Raw genomic sequence first — 19,530 nt, forward strand, 5'->3', positions numbered from 1 at the left:
TCCTGTGCCAATATCTGAAGTAATTGGAGAGAGAAACTTTTCTTGTCTAGCCGAAATAATAATGAGAATAGCAAATGCAAGCATTGATTAATGTAAGTTTCCTAAATCTGAGAAAATGGCTATAGTCCCGCCAGTTCTGAAAAATGCTCTGGACTACCAGGAATTAAGCTCATATAGACCTATTTTGAATATATCCTTTATTCATAGACTCCTCTAAGGAAGGACTGGAACGTCCCCTGCTCGGGGTTTTTAACTTGAGTCTGAAAGATTAACTTGAGTCTGGACTAAAATGACTTCTAGAAGGGCTAGAAACACGTTCTCTGGATCAAAATGGGGGTTTTTGAGGATGGTGAGTTCAATAGTAACATTTTCAACACCACCTGGGGTCATCTTCAAGGTCTAAAGGTCATTTATCAAGGTCAAATTTGTGAATTTTGGTCATTTTTGCTCGTTTTTTTGTGTGTAACTCATAAATGGTGAGAGATAGCTGATTATAATATGAGGCAAGTCTGCAGAGCTGTCCGAATTTAATATATATTGTCATATATCGTCCTTCAAGAAAGGACTGGAACGTCCCCTGATCGGGGTTTTTAACTTGAGTCTGAAGGATTAACTTGAGTCCTGGACTAAAATGACTTCTAAGAAGGGCTAGAAACACGTTCTCTGAGTCAAAATGGGGGTTTTTGAGGACGGTGAGTTCAATAGTGACATTTTCAACACCACCTGGGGTCATCTTCATCATCTTCAAGGTCAAAAGGTCATATTTCAAGGTCAAAATAGTGAATTTTGGTCATTTTTACTCGTTTTTGTGTGTAACTCATAGATGGTGAGGGATGGCTGATTATAATAAGAGGCAAGTCTGTAGTTCTGTCCAAATTTAATATATATTGTCAAATATTGTATTACTCAAACATTCCAAACAAGCCCTAAAACAATGAAACACTAAAATAAGAAATAAAGAACGGTATTTCTCATCAAAACAAAACTCAAAGACATTAACATTTGATTAGATGAACATCGCTAGACACTATATATTAAATTTGGACAGAACTACAGACTTGCCTCTTATTATAATCAGCCATCCCTCACCATCTATGAGTTACACACAAAAACGAGTAAAAATGACCAAAATTCACTATTTTGACCTTGAAATATGACCTTTTGACCTTGAAGATGATGAAGATGACCCCAGGTGGTGTTGAAAATGTCACTATTGAACTCACCGTCCTCAAAAACCCCCATTTTGACTCAGAGAACGTGTTTCTAGCCCTTCTTAGAAGTCATTTTAGTCCAGGACTCAAGTTAATCCTTCAGACTCAAGTTAAAAACCCCGATCAGGGGACGTTCCAGTCCTTTCTTGAAGGACAATATATGACAATATATATCAAATTCGGACAGCTCTGCAGACTTGCCTCATATTATAATCAGCAATCTCTCACCATTTATGAGTTACACAAAAAACGAGCAAAAATGACCAAAATTCACAAATTTGACCTTGATAAATGACCTTTAGACCTTGAAGATGACCCCAGGTGGTGTTGAAAATGTTACTATTGAACTCACCATCCTCAAAAACCCCCATTTTGATCCAGAGAACGTGTTTCTAGCCCTTCTAGAAGTCATTTTAGTCCAGACTCAAGTTAATCTTTCAGACTCAAGTTAAAAACCCCGAGCAGGGGATGTTCCAGTCCTTCCTTACAGGAGTCTATGCCTTTATTTCAAAAGTGTTTGAACACGTAATTCTTGAACAACTAGTCAGTCACTTAGAAGTAATAGAAGCTTTGCCTGACAACCAATCTGCTTACAGTAAACTATTCTCTACGGAGACAGCCATTTGCTCTACTGTAAATGATGGATGAAAATAAATGTGGGATTTTAATCTTACTCGATCTCAGTGCGGCTTTTGATACAGTTGTGCATGAACTGCTACTAAATGACCTACAGTGCATCGGCGTTGAAGATCAAGCTTTTGAATACCTAAAAGACTACTTGGTTGGTAGAAATTACTGTGTGCAAATTGGAAACTATTATTCATCATATGAACCTTTAAACAAAGGGGTACCCCAGGGGAGTGTACTTAACCCAATCGTATTCTGCATCTATACTATTGGTCTATCGAAATTACTACAAAGGCATGGTGTGAAGTTCAAACTATTTGTGGATGACACACAATTTTACTTCTCCATAAATGATATAGATGACATTACTGAAACTCTAAATCGAATCCTTGATAGTGTTATAGAATGGATGACAATTAAACAACTAAAATCAAATAGGAACAAAACTGAGTTCATGGTGTAGGGTAAGAGAAACAGCGTGAGAAGCTTGGGTGATATTTGTGATCTAGGTGTATTTCTTGACTGTAGCTTGTCTCTCAGTGCCCAAATAAATAATGTAGTAAAAACTGCTGGTTATTATCTAAGAAATGTTGCTTTTATAAAAAAAAAAGTACCTGAATGAAAAGTCTGTAAAGAACTTTGTGATAAACTGTTATTACCAGGATTGACTACTGCAACTCCATCTATTACAATTTAACAAAAGTACAACTTAAAAAATTACAACACATAATAAACAGAGGAGCAAGACTGATATAAAGTTTCCCACCTGGAAAAATGATCACCCCTATACTAATTGATTTACACTGGCTGCCGAGTAAACCGATAATTCAATTTAAAATATGCACAATAACCCATAAGTTATCAGAACCGGTAGTCCAAAATACTTAAGAGAATTGCTACATATTGCGCAGCCAACAGTTTGTGTCGACACGAGAATAGTTACAGACAGTTCAAACTATTGGAACCTAGATATATGTCTACTGTAGGCTCCCGAGACTTTAAATATGCAACAGTAAATGAGCAATACGGGATATGAAACATTGAATACTCTGAACAAACAAGATAAAATGACAGTGGAGGTCCTGTAGAGAGTGGGGTTCCGCTGCTGTATGGGACCATAAAAGCAGCTGTCAAAATAAGTATGTAAAGAAGTGGAACAACTGATGGCTTATTTAGTCTGAGGCAACTGATGGAAAAATTTAGGGAAAAGCAAAAGGGTTTACATATGGTGTTCATAGACCTTGAAAGGGATTATGACCGAATCCACAGACAAGAAGTATGGAGGTGTCTGAAGAAGAAGATGGTCCTAAAGATATATGTGCGGTTGATCAAAGAGATGTATCAAGAGGTGTATACCAGGGTGAGGAGCACTGTTTGATTGCCAGAAAGATTTGAGATGAGCATGGGATTACATCCGAGGTTGGCACTTAGTCCATTCACTTTCAACATAGTGATAGGCATTATGACTGAAGAAGTTAGAGAGACAGTGTCATAGAACATATTGTAAACATATGATATGGTTTTGTGTACTGAGAGATGGGTAGACCTAGCAATTAAGCTAGAAAGGTGGAGAGGAGGACAGAGGAATGAAAATAAGCAGGTCCAAGACAGGACACATTTGTTCCTCCAATGAGAGCAAGGGTAGAGAAAGCATAAGATTGGTGGAGAAGATATATAGAGAGTAGACAAGTACTTAGGATCCATAATCAGTACTGGTGGATGTATGGAAAAAGAAGTAAAACACCGTTTACAGGCAGGCTGAAACAACGGGAGAGATTCCTCTGGAGTACTTTGTGACAAGAGAGTGCCACTAAGACTTAAAGGAAAATTCTACAAGACAGCTGTAAGAATAACAATGCTCTATCATATAGAGACAGCAAGCCCAAGGAAAACTGATGAGAAGTAGATGGATGTACCAGAAATGAGAATGCTTAGGTGGATATCTGGAGTGACAAGAGAGTATAGAAATAGGAATGACTATGTAAAGGTTTTGGAAATATCAAGGAAACTGCAGTAAGATTGAGATGGTATGGACATCTAATGAGGAGGGATGAGGTTGATTTCAGCCATGCTTTTATTTCAAATCATGCAGGTAAGAACCAAAAATTTTGGAGGCAGGGTTTAATGATGTCTAAGGGTTAACAAGCTATTCAGAAGACAGATAAGGAGGAGTGTTGTAGTAATGCATCTAATTTTCGAAATGAGATAATAATACGCTTGCCCTACTTTTGGTCACTTTCTGAGTTTTTTTTTTTTTTTTTTTTTTTTTTTTGTACGACTGCAGCTGTGAAATTGGTTTTATTTATGTGATTTATGGATATAACTACATATTAAGAGCAAATTAAAGAAGCGATAGTGATTGGTCACGTAGTGATAATGATTTTGACATAACTCAGTGTTCTGAAAGTGAAAGCATAGAGGAATACAATGTTTAAAGTGATAGTGATACTGATATCGCAATTATGAACAGGGGGCCCTCTGGACACGATCTTACCCGCTGGATGACATTAGTTTCGGCATGAAATAAGTTTTTACAGAAAGACATACAAGACCAATTAGCGTGTCTCAAAGAAATTCCTAGCCCATTCAGTAGCTTTATCTGTTCCTGACTGACAATGTCTCTGATAATATTGTAAAACAAACAAACAAATATGCATCTGATGTATTCACATCCTAATCTCATTGGATTGCTTCTCACAAGTGTAGCCGATTTTGTTACTGGAGCCCTGTGATTGAGGACAAAATAAAAAAATATCTTGGATTAATTTTTTTTCCCAGAAATGTCACACGATGAATTTCTTCTTATTAGTATATTTTTTTCATGTTAGTGGGAATTCAAAAGTAAAACCTCGAAGTGACCCAGATTTGATCCATGGGATAAAATATGCCCATTTTTGGATTCTTATAATAAATCAATCAAGAGACACTACAAGCTAAAGAAGACTGTGTCTATTGTTGACAGTATGATTGGCATGCAAAACAGATTTGCGTATATCCAGTATATTCCAAAAAACACCACAGTATGTATGGAATAAAGAAATTTGGGCTATGTGAAGTAGATACTTGTAATATTTTTCACATTGTCTTTTACTAATGCAGGGATTTCTAGGCTTCCGGTTCAGAGAAGGGGTTGTCTCATACAGTTGTTAGTATTATGGAAGAGTCGGCTTTTGAATAATGGTTAACATTTGACGCCGTGAACTTATGAAAATTTCCTTTTCCTTTTGCAGGTGTGCTTGGTCTTGTAGACTTGTGATCATGCGGGTTTGCCCTCACATCCACGTTTATGTCTGCCATGGAAACAGATCCGCCACGCCTTTGCGATGACAAACAATTTATTTGTCATCAATGTAGTTGAATAAACTGCTCTTACACATACCTGGAATAAAATCAGTGAATTAAAGTTGTATTTGACAAACCCAGCATCTTGTATTATTGAAATACATTTATTCCTTCTGGATTACATCACTGCTACAACTCTCAGAGACTTGCTACTCGAGAGTGTAAACAAAACTCTTGTATAAAAATATGAAAATAACAAATGAGCATCACTCTTGAAAGACTAGATCCTATCGTAAGACAAAAGTAAGAAGAGTCACATCCTATCTCTGAGGCTATTAATAAATTATCAAATCCTTTATAACATACGGTACTACGCTTATAATCAACGTTCAAACATGTTTTATCAACGTACTATCAATACACGCAGTGCATATGGTATTGCACTACAAATACATAAAAATCTCCTCCCCCTTAACTTGACATAGTATAAAACTTTACAAATTTAATCTCTCAGGAGGCTTCCGTCTATTCACCCCATTGGGAGATACTCGAACTTCATCCTGTACTGATACATGAATACATTTTGAATCTACATCTGATGTTTGAGCTTCTTAGTTAATATTTGATTAATTTCATCAAACTACTTCTGAAAACTTTCCATCTTTAAAATTCACATGATATACTGGATTTTTATTTAATGGCTGTAATTGATCAACATGACATTTTACAATATTTCCACCAACTTGAACATCATAATGTTAATTTCTTGTCTCTTACAATTTCTCCTGGTACCCACTTTTCTTCTAAATCACTTTGTAAACTGGGATACACCAAATCTAACACCCAATCCTCCTCCCCATCAACCAATTTGATGGTGTCACGCCTGTTGTGTCACGTGGTGTTGTTCTATAACCCAAAAAAACACTATTTGCATTTGCTTTCCTACACTTCATGTTATACTTAAATGTTTTTAAAAAATCTTTCAGCCTCTCCATTTGTGTAAGGATGATACATTGCTGAAAATGTAGGCTTTAACGGATTTTGAGCAAAGCGAAAAATGACAAATTCGTATATAATTTGTATTTTTCCTAACTATACAAACCTTAGCTATTTAATAGGGTTATTACTTTCGGCGTAGCTCAAATGAATAGCCATTAAAATTTAACGAGGGTTTACAATCCACACCGCTAGTTAGCAGGGATAGGGGAGGGTAGCTTGCTACCCCCACCCCCCTCACACACACCTGTGCTTGAGGTCACTTTGCTTGGAGGTAGGACTTCAAGGGGGATAGGGCTGGCGGGCAAGTTTGATTAAATAGCTAAAGTTTGTATAGTTAGGAAAAATACAAATTATCTACGAATTTGTCATTTGTTCCGTAACTGAAATACAAACCACCCTATTTAATAGGGGTGACTCACCCATTAGGAAGGGTGGACATCCCTGCCAGTCTGGCTTTTTGGCTTTGCCCGGGGGCTTGTTATTTGAGTGTGTAAGCACCCAAGAAATAAGGAGTCCCTGCATCTCGCTAGAACCTTGCTACGCAAGGACTGCGGCCTACGCAAGCTGTGTGTGAAGGTATGAAGAAGTGTGACTCGTCCTAGGAAGTTGTTCTGAAGTTCTTTAGATGGAAACTTGTAGACTACGACTTTCCCAATACCACCTCGTCAGGGTATGGGGACATAACAGTATTAATCTTAATACTAGGAACACAAGGAAGCATGGTTTACCTGCTGTGGTTTGAGGTCAGCTATGCAGAGAACCCAGGATGCTGCTTTCCCCACGAGAGGGTAGGATGAAGAAAAGAATAAGAGCCAGTCAAATCTTTTCATTCACGCAGACTAAAGCCGGGTAACAGTGCCCTCAACCTTCTGCTACTTGTCCAATAAGGAGCTTGAGGTATACATCCAGCTGTTGTGCAGCCATCACCAGACCGATAGAGATCGTATCGAGTTCCTGTGGGTCACGTCGTGCAGGAGAAAGATTGTGAAAGTCACCTGGAGCATTCACATCCTTTCTTGTAAAACCTGCATCACAGTGTAATCTGCTAAGAAGGACCAGGGGCATAGTTATACCCCTGACACTGTGAGTCGTCATGTCGAGATGATGTTTCGGTGATCCTCCTCTAGTCTCTCCCAGTGCCAACAAGAGGAGGGACCCGGGCAGGCTGTTGCCGTTTTCTTAAGGTAAAGTCTCCTACCTTACCCTGGGTACAGTAACGGATGATCTGGATCGTCCGTTACCTAATTGAGACTGGTGTAGGATCCGTCACCTCTGGAGACTGTGTCTGGTGACATACTCAGGGACGAAACTGAACATTGTCTTTCGCCCTTCTCAATAATGGGCGATGTCGAAAGAGAGACCATGAAGTTCCTTGATTCATATGATTGCTGTCCGAGTGTGTAGGAACATAGTGTTCTTAAATCAGGAGAAAATTTGTTGCCTGGTGAAGTGGAACACAAGGAGGTCCCTTTAGGGATCGGAGATTTGAACCATGTTCTGAGAGGAAGGTCTGAACTCCGACTGGGGAAAGGCAAGTTGTAAGTCCGTATGAGTTAGGAAAAGTCTATCAATGAGAGGGTGTCCCTTTCTTTCAGTTTGAAGGTGAAGGATCAAGGTTGAGTGATCATCTTTACCTGTCAAAACTGAATAGGGGGTCTTTTCCTCTTGCATATACTCGAGGATTCCGCTATTGCTGGAATCGAGGTATCGAGTGGAGAGACACTTTCACCTGACGCCAACCACAAAAGACGTGATACTGCCTGGTAGACTGATGCTGAGGAATTCCTCAGATATCTAGACAACCTTTTCGCAAAGAGGTGGTAGTCTTCAGGCGTACAATCATAGCAAAGTTATAGCTTGTGGTAGGTGTCGAAGTGGGTTGTCTGTTATGTGGAGAGGGTTCTCTTAGAGGCTCTATCAGGAGCTGCAAAAGGTTTGGAAACCCTTCTGCATAATGCCATAGCGGAGCTAGGAGAGTCCTTAAGAGGTTGACCGATGTTCTAGCCTTGTTGGGTGCCTTTCTCCGGATAAAACAGGGACGAGACGTAAACGTCATTGTTGTACCCACCGTTGTTGCCAGAGAGCCTTGGGGTCTAGGGCTGGTGAGCAACGGTAGCCTGAGATTCAGGAGCGTTGCGAACAGCCCCCCTAGTTGGAGGACCTCGTAAAGTCGGGACTTTGTTAGCTACATGGTGATCCAAAGTCCATTCAGTATACCTTATTTGAGATGCTGTGCACAGATTGTCGGCGAGCACGTTCTTCCAGTCTGTAATGAAGCGGGCTGAAAGTGGTACCAAACGGACTTTGGCCCATCTTAGTGGGAAGAGGCTACAAGCCAGTTCCTACTTGCTTGTCGATGTGAGTCTCTATGTGGTGGGAGGTGTGTCATCCATCACATCACTGAGTGGTCTGTTAGGAAGCGATGAGGCTGTTGAAGGACCGGAAAGTTGGCCTTCATCTCTTAAGAGATTTAAGTGAAGGTACTTTTGGGCTCTGTCCAGAGGGCTGAGGTAGTGTGGTGCAGCTCTATGGTCCCTCTTTTCTTCTTTTTCCAACTCAAGTCTCCTGGGATGGAAGTCGTTCTCGTTCCGAGAAGGTTTTTGTGGAGATTGGTGTTTAGAATCATTCCCAGATACACCAGTCTTCTGGGAGGGAAGTAGGGAAGATTTCTGTAGGTTTACCCTGATCACTGGATCTTGGTAAAAAGACTTCAGAAGTTCCAGTGTTAATGCAAGGTTGCCACTGAGTCTGCTAAGGTCAGTCAGTCGTCCCGAGAGAGCGGAGACAGAAGCTGATCCTGTGAGACCAGGATGGGTGTAGTGGAAAGACCGAAGCACAGTGCCTTGAACTGGTGTTTCTTGTTTGTCTAGACTGAATCTTCCAAACTTCCTAGATGGATGGTTTGGACCTGGGAGTAAGTGTCCTTCAGGTCCAGTGTGCAAATGAAGACCTGAGGTCTTAGGCCTTGAACTAACTCCAACATGGTGTGGACATCGACCCAAAGGGACAGCTCCTTGGTGATCCTTTTGCATGGAAGATTGTCGACGCTGGAGTCTTGACTCGTGTCGTAAAGGATCAGGCACGATACCCAGTGTAAGAATTCTTCTCTGAGAGAGAATTTCTTTAAAAGGAAGGCCACGCTTAGCCTTACCACGCGCCCTGATGGGATTGATGCTATTCCTTAGAATAGAATCAATCTGGTGAATGTTAATCAATGGTTAAACGTTGGGTATCGTGGTTATTGTGCAGTTGGAGAGTGCTCGCAAGTAGTTCCCTGTTGGCAAGCCGTTGATGAGGGTTGTCGAACGTTTACCGATTACTTTAGTGTGATGGCAAACGGCCAGAAGCGAGAAGTATGTTGTATAACTTCTGATCTAGGAACTACAGGAAGCGGTTGACTAGTAAGTTTGAGTCATGAACTGCTAGCAAATAACTGATGACCGATGAATCGGTGGTCTGTGAGTCGATGGTGAGTTCGAGATCAGTAAGCTGATTATGGTCCCCCCCTGTTTGGTCAGAGATGAGCAAGCTGAAGATGGGCTGGTCAGAGATCAGCGAGCCGAGTTCACTGATCGAAGAAAGATGAGCTGCCCATCGGTGATCTAGTGATCAGCAAGCTGATGACTGGTTATTGACTAGCAATCGATGATTGGAGATGCTAGCAATTGGAGATCGTTGTCATTGGAGAGACTAGAGGTCAAAGATCAGCATTGAGCTAGCACTTGGCGATCTGGTGATCGGCGACCTAGCGATCAGTTAACTGTGAACTAGCCATCAGCAAACAGTAATCTAGAGATCAGCCTGTTGATGCTTTCCTGTGTGCTGCCGGTCGTCTGTCGAGAGAAAAAAAAAAAAAACTTCAGAAGAGACAGGGACCAAGGATTCCCCGATTCGATTCCCTTGTTGGGTGGAATCTTTGGGATCTTGAATCCTTATGTGGAGCCTTATTCCTCTTTTCCCGGTGACAATGTTTATGTGCTTGCGGGGAGGAATGGGGCAATGGTGACCTGTCCAAAAGGTTTTTTCCTTTTTACTGACAATTGCGCGAATGTGTAGGTGAGTCTGGAGCGATGGCACACAGGATGATGCTGGTGCTTAAGATCTGCCTAGAGAGCAGGCAAGGGCTGGTTCTTAGGCAAGAGCTGGTGCATTGGATCTGCGAGCCTTGACTCTTTGTCAAGAGCTGGTGGATGGATTCGGGACCGTAACTGAGCAGGAGGGCGCAGGAAAGTAAGGAAGAGCGCTGGCGTGCAGTAAAGCACTGTGTAGTTTTGTGCATTCTTCCTAGAATGCACCGAAGCGTGTGACTGGTTGCGTAAGAGTGGGAGCATTGGCGCATGCGTGAGAGTACGACGTAGAGAATGTTGGCGCGTGCGCGTGGAAGACCATCGGCGTGCGCACGTAGAAGACCGTCAGCGCGCGCGGAAGCCTGTGTGCGCGCACTCAAGATTATTGGAGCGCGCACGCACGGGGGTCAGTGGTTCTCACTATTAGTGAATATTCTTAGCTGATTTGAATAATTATAACTTTGAATCCTTATAGTCGAAGTCGACACTTTTCCTGCAGGGGGCAGGAAGCCTTAAGCTAGTTCCAAGCTTAGTGGATATGACACATAACGGTAATGTCATATATAAAGGTCTAGGAGACCATAGAAGGAACTCATTCAAAGTAAAGGCACTTATACAAACCCAAAGATATAGTACTTTCAAGTATTTCTCTGGTAAACTTCCTTCAGGACGACATGGCTGAGCCCAAAAAACGGATTTTAAGCAAAGCGAAAAATCTATTTTTGGGTGATATGGCCATGTCGTCCTGATGGACCCCTCCTCCTTTCAAAAAAGGAGTATACATCTATGTAACAAAGTCCCCACCCGAAACTACTCTATCTGCGGCTATCCATGCTTAAGGATAACCGGGTCAGGAGTTAGAATTCTGGAGACCTGTGGTCAATTTTCTGAGAGTATCACTGTAGCCAAATATTCCGTAGAAAGCTTCCTGAAGGAACCTTCCATTAGGGCGACATGGTCATATCACCCAAAAATAGATTTGTTCCATAACTGGAATACAAACCATGCTATTTAAATGGGGGGTATTACTTGCGGCGTAGCTGAAATGACGAGCCATTAAAATTTAACAAGGGTTTACTACCCACACCGCTAGTTAGCGGGGGTAGGGGAGGGTAGCTTGGTAACCACCCCCCCTCACACACACCGTGCTTGAGCTCACTTTATTTTTGGCTCGGAGTGAGAGCGGCTGTTCCTCTCTCCCTCCTCGCCTATTTTGAACTGCCATTAATTTTTGTCTTTTAACTTACTTTTTCTTATACTTGTATATATATAAACATTCTTAATGTTTATGTATATATATGTGTATAGAAATGTGGTAAGTTTCCTTTTCAGTATTTGTGCTGTGTGTGTGATACATATACGACAACGATACTTGCGTAGTAGCAAAGCCAGCACAGTGCCACTTCGTGGGGAACGACCTCTCCCTCTCTGGTCCATCGGTCTTCCCGTCGGCATATATCCGTTAACTCGGCCACCGCAGGGGAATCGTCATCGCTTGGACCCTCTTCATTCAACTATTGTCTTCGCCTTTTCCTCTTTTCCTACAGGAAACTTGGATTCTGAGCGAAGGGAATGTGGCCTTTTAAAGATTGACTACGGGCTCTCTCTTCTTGAGGTCGTTCACCTTTACTACAACAGCGTACTATTGGGGAAGCTCCTTTCTCGTGCGTGGGTTAGGTTGCTCTTCCATTTGTTTGTCTCAATTATTTTTAGTGAAAATGTAATTGTATTTTATCTTTTCAGCCTTCTCCGTGGGGAACACTTCCCTTTCGGGGGTCAGTGGTTCTCACTATTAGTGAATATTCTTAGCGGATTTGAATAATTATAATTCTGTTTTTATTACAGTTACTCCGCTCCCCCCTTCTCCCGTGGTTGTCGTCTGGGGAAGGAAGGGCGCAATACTTAATTCTTATTTTCTGTTGTTCCCTCGGGATTCCTCTTCGGAGTTCCTCCCTAGAGAATTTCTGTTAAATAATTATTTAATTTTATTTTCCCAGTTAACTATGCAGTTTTCTTCGTTCGACTAAAGAGTGCTAACGAAGTAGAGCTGTTCTGTTCATGCCTGGGGAATCTGCTGTCACTGCCATCCCTCTGAGGACGTCGTCATAGGCGTCATCCCTTCTCTTAAGGTGCGATTAGATTGGAGAGTTTTTTCCGCGAGTTGCTCTGAGACAGCTGCTCTATGGAATGTAAACCGGCTGTAGAGTACTCTCCGAGATTTTCTCTCTACTCTCGCAAGTGTTTCTCTTCTCTCGCGCAAGCTACAGTCTAAACAGTCTAGACAGCAGGCTCGTAGAGCTAGGTTGTTGCTCTCCACTCTATCCAGTGAATATTCAGATCTCTGAAAGTTTTCGTTTACTCTCGCGAGAGAACATGAGTGCCAAAAAGTGGAATAAAGACCAAACAATTGCATTAATTCAGCAATAGTAATAATAATAATAATTATTATAATAATAATGATAATAATAATAATAATAATGATAATGATAATAATAATAATAATAATAATAATAATAATAATAATAATTTCAATAATAATAATAATAATAATGAAAAATAATAATAATAATAATAATAATAATGATGATGAAAATTTTAATAATAATAATAACAATAATAATAATAATAATAATAATAATAATAATTGTGGAGAATTTTTTAATGGTTACGTTCTGAGTGGGAACTTAGTCCGGGAAAGTCTCCTTATAACAGTTACATAAAGTTCAACAGGGGAGGATAGGAGCACTTACTCTCGGGGCACAAACACCCTGCTAATACTTTACTGTCACAATTCACTAACCATCACTCACATACAAAAGGGAAATTTTACTGTCCAGAGGCCTAAGCACTCCACACGTAGGATTGAGAATAAATTATGGCCTACTCTAGCTTTGTCAGGTCTATAGTCATTTCATTCTCAGGCTCTGTTCCGGCTCCGTCCCAGCTACCCCAATGAAATGCTGGACAGTTATTTTACGTTAATGTAAGGTAGACAAAATCCAAAATGGGAGCAGTGATGTAAAGTAGTTTAAAAGTTTAAAGATAAGGATCTTTACCTTCGAAGCAAATATATTAATGCAAAGTTCCTCGCTGTTACCACCTATAGACTTACTTAGGTTTTCTCTTTAAATATTGGGTACTTTGTCCCGTGAACAACTATTCATTTCACACATTAAAATAAATGAGGGAGCAAAAATACTAAGGAGGTTTGATTAACCTAATATTGATTTATTCACAAATTTACATTGAAACAAAACGGACATCTTAACAACACAAAAATGGAATAAAAAGAGATGCAATTCAAATGATGAAAATGATGAGTTAGACACGTGGTCTGCAACAATCAAAATAGGGTCTGGCACGTGGCCCACGTGACCCAGAGACTATGTTAGTCTCAAAAGGCAAAAAATTGTATAGAAAAATATATACACACAATCCCACCGCACACAGTCCGAATAGTGTAATTAGCCAGGTACCCTATCAGGTTAAAATTAGTCTAAGCTAATAAAAAATGGGGGAAAACTAAATAGCCATTGATGTAGTACCTGCACTCCTTTGAAGTTTAGTCCTCTGTCCGTGATAGCTGTTGACCTGGTTGTTGCACTAATTGGCACGCTGCACTCTTGCCTGGCTCACCCCAAGAATTCTCACTGTAGTTGTAACTAAGTACATCAGGGTCCTCTTCTTCTCAATCTCTCCGACCGACAGCAACAGGACTCGTTGGTGAGACACGTTTTGGGAGAGAGGGTGCGAGGGGTGAGCCAGCAGTGGCCGGGTTCAATGACCAGGCAGGTCAGCAGGCCAGGGCAGCTCCTCGTAGAATGTCGTCGACACTACGGTCGAAGAGATCACCTGGCTTCACCTTGCCAAACAAGTGACGGTCATGATGCGCGCGGTAATCCATTGAGGGTGCCATATCGGGACTTCAGGACAGGGCAATATTTTGTTGCAAGGAGTGCAGAGGAGGCAGGATTTTGTACTAAATACTTTAGAGAAATCTTGCTGCTCTAAGGGAGTTTATATACAAAACAATCCTACCTATTCTGGCTTACTAAAAATAATATTCTAAATGATTAATTAGCAATGGACTGGTACGATAGGCATACATCTTAAAATTAACAAACCTTAATTGGTATTGAGAAATATAAGATGCATTAATTCAGCAGTATTGGAATTTATTTAAAATTCAGTTTAGAAATTTAATCTCGACCCACGTAGCTTAAGGAAAGAACCAACATACGCCGTGGTTACACTAAGGCCCTCTAACGTGCGTATCTACGCTGTGACGTCACGAGCATGGCGTGCGCCACTGTCAACAAGTTTAGATTAGTCCTCCCTATGTTTCGTTAAAGAAAACTAGATGTAGGAGAGAATGTTTAAGGGGTAGCTATAGTATTAGTAAAAGAGAGCTAAAAATACGATTAAAAGAAGAAGAGTGAAGAAAATTCTTCACACCCTGGGGATAAAGGGGAGAAAAAAGGGAGAGGCGTTAGTTCCGGCAAATGTGATTCAACTACTTGTTAGTATGAGTGAGATAAGGTTACTGGCTGAATGATGAGTGAAGTTGTTCTTCACATCATCGTCCGTTTAAAGTTAACAAAACGCCTTTAACGTTAATTGAAATCAATTGAATCAAAAGTTATGCTTTCACGTGAATTTGGGGAATATTGAACCACGCAGGCAATGTTTCACGGAAGCGTTAATATAAGTAAATGATTAGTGTTAACTTGAAACGTACGATGCAATAGTAATTAAAGGATTAAAAAACACTCAATTCTTCCCACCCTAGGGGTACGGATAGAGCAAACAAAATGAAAGCCAATAACAGTCAAGTTCAGCAACAAGTCAGGCCAAATGACAAATTAAAAATTATGGGGGTGAATCCCAATCCCGGTCTGACACCCAACGTTTTACATGAAATGTCTTTACATATAAAGTGACTGGCATGATGAAAGCTTTGAATTTGTCGCCTGACAAAAGGAGAAAAGTTACCTCCTTCTCGGCTTTAAAAGGTGAAAAGTTATTTGACACTAGCCTGAATGATAAAATGAGACAAACTAGGTCCTTGGGGACATCGTATTTCTGACAACTAAGGTCTTGGATGTCATTTTCAAGGGAAACGTTTAAGATGGGAATATTAAAAACAAAGCTTAATTTCAGCACGAGCTGAAGGATGTCAGGGGGATTATAGCAACATGACAAGTTGTCAAGGCAAAAATTAAATTTACGCTTTGAGGTTAAAGCAAGTGATTGACTGAAAAAATGCTGCTGAATGACTTGGCAAAAATAATAAAGGCTTACAGCTGTGCCATACAAAAGTGAATGAAAACAATGAATGATGTTCATGGTACCGTTATCCTCAAGCAAGGTGAATCGTAAACAGGCTCTTAGCTCTGGTGCTAGGTCTACGTGTGTGACCTTCGCTAAATCCACCGTCAGTGCACAAGGTTCATTTCTGACTGCTAAGGTCTTAACCTTGCGATCACGCAGCTCCTTCTGAGAGCGAGTTTCAGATTTTGACGTGGATATTTTAGCGTCAACACAGGTAGGAGCGGAAGTTACGGGCTTAAGAACTGGACAGTCAGGCAACGTGAGCACTGGTCCATGGGATGGTACGACTTTAATGATTGAATCTACAACCGGTACAGGCCTCTGCTGGCCATCACGCACACGGTTAAGTTGTGTGGTATCTGCGCTACCACTTGGGGGGTCCATGACAAGACAATGAACGGTATTTCCTCCGGGACGGACTGTCACCGGCGGCAAAGACAAAGGGGGTTGAGGGCGATGAAACGCTGGTGGCTTAAGGTTCGGAGATGAGGACGGAGCACGTGAGACTGACACAAAATTACTAGTCGTATGCCACGTTGGCAACATAGTATTGAAATGTGACGATTTTACAGGTTGAGGAATTGAGACAAAATTACGGACATTGCGCTTGACTGCCGATACGTTAGAAGTAACAATTAGGGGACGTGTCACTGAAGGTGTTGCATTCGAAGAAGAACAAGACTGATTAGGTTTTATAAGTAAATTTGGATGAGCCATGAGGCTATTAAAAGCAATCTCAACTTTACTCGACCAGGCAGCAAGTACGGGATAATTTAATTTAACAATGGGATGGTCGTAATGACGTCTCCAAAAATTCTTGTAATTAAAAAGTTCATCTCTTACTTTACTAATTTCAGTTTTAAAATGACCCACGGCTTCAGGACCCATGTTGGGAAAATCTACTGAAGCGAGAGCATGAAGTGCTAGGTCTGCGTCCTCACACACAAAGGTGAACGTCAACTCCTGTTCCTTAAGCCTAGCGTTAATCTCCTCGGGGCTAAGCGGTTCCGCCTTAGGCGTTGGAGGGATGTTTACGTTACTAGTGAAGTCCGCCATCTTGGAATGACCACGTTTTGATGAACGGATTCGTAAAAGCAAACAAGGGGTAACTGAATTTTCAAAAGAAATGTAAAAATGAAACTTTACAAATTTGCAAGAGTGATAAATGAATATCTAAATTTACTCATGATGGGAGAAAAAGTTAAATGGACAAAAAACATATAAATCATGAAATTACTTTAAAAATTCAAAGTGACCGGGTCCAACAAAGCAGACGATGCCCAGGTCACGTGACTTTAGACTTTACTAAACAGAATTATTTACGCGAGTGGCGATAAATGACTAATCAATTCACTTTAAAGTAGAACATATTAGAAAGCACTAAGGCTTATGAATGCAAGGATTCAAGTTAAAAGTTAAAATAACAGGTCGAGGCTGACACTGTTGTGACGATTTCACAATTACGGGCGCACTAAGGCGACCACTGAACTATTCAAAATGTAGATTGGCGCACAAGGCAGCGACTTAGATTTTAAAGTGCACTCTCTTGGAGGCTAAACAATATGAAATTTCCCTCACGCGGAGGTAAAACAAAAATATCCTCGCTAAAGGACAAAAACAATATTTCCTCGCTAAAGGAAATTAAATTAACTACACGCAGTAATTTACTTACGGTAGCAAACAATTACGAACCCTTAGTTTGGGCTGTAAACAAGATCCGCCATCTCGGAACAAACACGTGGAATGAAACGGACTTGGTGTTAAGTTTCTACGTTACTCGTAAGAAGACTTAAAATTATGTTACGCCATTTCGCTTTTTAGGACAAGGACACGTGCTAGGTATACGGTGATGTTAGTTAAAAAGGTTAATGTTGGTTAGGGAAGGTAAACGACACAAAGGAAGGTAGACCAAGGTACAAAATGTTACAAATTAGATGCTTAGCTAGCAAAATTAGTTGACAGAACGAGTACACCGGCGCTCTAGCTGAGCAGTAAACACGGGCGTCTGAACAACAAAAAACCTTAGTTCAAGTAGCTTAGAACTTTCTGGTATAAGTGGATTCCGCCACACGTGGGTGAACGGATCCGAGACAAAGTGAAGTTCCTACGACAAATTCTAGTCTTTCTGTAGAGAACATTCAAGCAACAAATTAACCTGGTTACGTAGCTCTTTCCTTAAACACGTGGTCGATACAAAAAGATCATGTTGATTACAAATTTCTCTTCCCAATTAAAGTCTGGGCATTACACATTCGACAAACTGGCTGTGTGCGTGTGGGTAAGTGATATAGCGAGTTACTATATGCTTAATCAAGCTGATTAATTACGTTAATGCTTCACAAGTCAAAGGTAAAAGATCCGGTTCGAAGGACCACTCGTGTGGAGAATTTTTTAATGGTTACGTTCTGAGTGGGAACTTAGTCCGGGAAAGTCTCCTTATAACAGTTACATAAAGTTCAACAGGGGAGGATAGGAGCACTTACTCTCGGGGCACAAACACCCTGCTAATACTTTACTGTCACAATTCACTAACCATCACTCACATACAAAAGGGAAATTTTACTGTCCAGAGGCCTAAGCACTCCACACGTAGGATTGAGAATAAATTATGGCCTACTCTAGCTTTGTCAGGTCTATAGTCATTTCATTCTCAGGCTCTGTTCCGGCTCCGTCCCAGCTACCCCAATGAAATGCTGGACAGTTATTTTACGTTAATGTAAGGTAGACAAAATCCAAAATGGGAGCAGTGATGTAAAGTAGTTTAAAAGTTTAAAGATAAGGATCTTTACCTTCGAAGCAAATATATTAATGCAAAGTTCCTCGCTGTTACCACCTATAGACTTACTTAGGTTTTCTCTTTAAATATTGGGTACTTTGTCCCGTGAACAACTATTCATTTCACACATTAAAATAAATGAGGGAGCAAAAATACTAAGGAGGTTTGATTAACCTAATATTGATTTATTCACAAATTTACATTGAAACAAAACGGACATCTTAACAACACAAAAATGGAATAAAAAGAGATGCAATTCAAATGATGAAAATGATGAGTTAGACACGTGGTCTGCAACAATCAAAATAGGGTCTGGCACGTGGCCCACGTGACCCAGAGACTATGTTAGTCTCAAAAGGCAAAAAATTGTATAGAAAAATATATACACACAATCCCACCGCACACAGTCCGAATAGTGTAATTAGCCAGGTACCCTATCAGGTTAAAATTAGTCTAAGCTAATAAAAAATGGGGGAAAACTAAATAGCCATTGATGTAGTACCTGCACTCCTTTGAAGTTTAGTCCTCTGTCCGTGATAGCTGTTGACCTGGTTGTTGCACTAATTGGCACGCTGCACTCTTGCCTGGCTCACCCCAAGAATTCTCACTGTAGTTGTAACTAAGTACATCAGGGTCCTCTTCTTCTCAATCTCTCCGACCGACAGCAACAGGACTCGTTGGTGAGACACGTTTTGGGAGAGAGGGTGCGAGGGGTGAGCCAGCAGTGGCCGGGTTCAATGACCAGGCAGGTCAGCAGGCCAGGGCAGCTCCTCGTAGAATGTCGTCGACACTACGGTCGAAGAGATCACCTGGCTTCACCTTGCCAAACAAGTGACGGTCATGATGCGCGCGGTAATCCATTGAGGGTGCCATATCGGGACTTCAGGACAGGGCAATATTTTGTTGCAAGGAGTGCAGAGGAGGCAGGATTTTGTACTAAATACTTTAGAGAAATCTTGCTGCTCTAAGGGAGTTTATATACAAAACAATCCTACCTATTCTGGCTTACTAAAAATAATATTCTAAATGATTAATTAGCAATGGACTGGTACGATAGGCATACATCTTAAAATTAACAAACCTTAATTGGTATTGAGAAATATAAGATGCATTAATTCAGCAGTATTGGAATTTATTTAAAATTCAGTTTAGAAATTTAATCTCGACCCACGTAGCTTAAGGAAAGAACCAACATACGCCGTGGTTACACTAAGGCCCTCTAACGTGCGTATCTACG

This window comes from Palaemon carinicauda, chromosome 7, assembly GCF_036898095.1.
Source record: "Palaemon carinicauda isolate YSFRI2023 chromosome 7, ASM3689809v2, whole genome shotgun sequence".
Taxonomy (NCBI): Eukaryota; Metazoa; Arthropoda; class Malacostraca; order Decapoda; family Palaemonidae; genus Palaemon; species Palaemon carinicauda.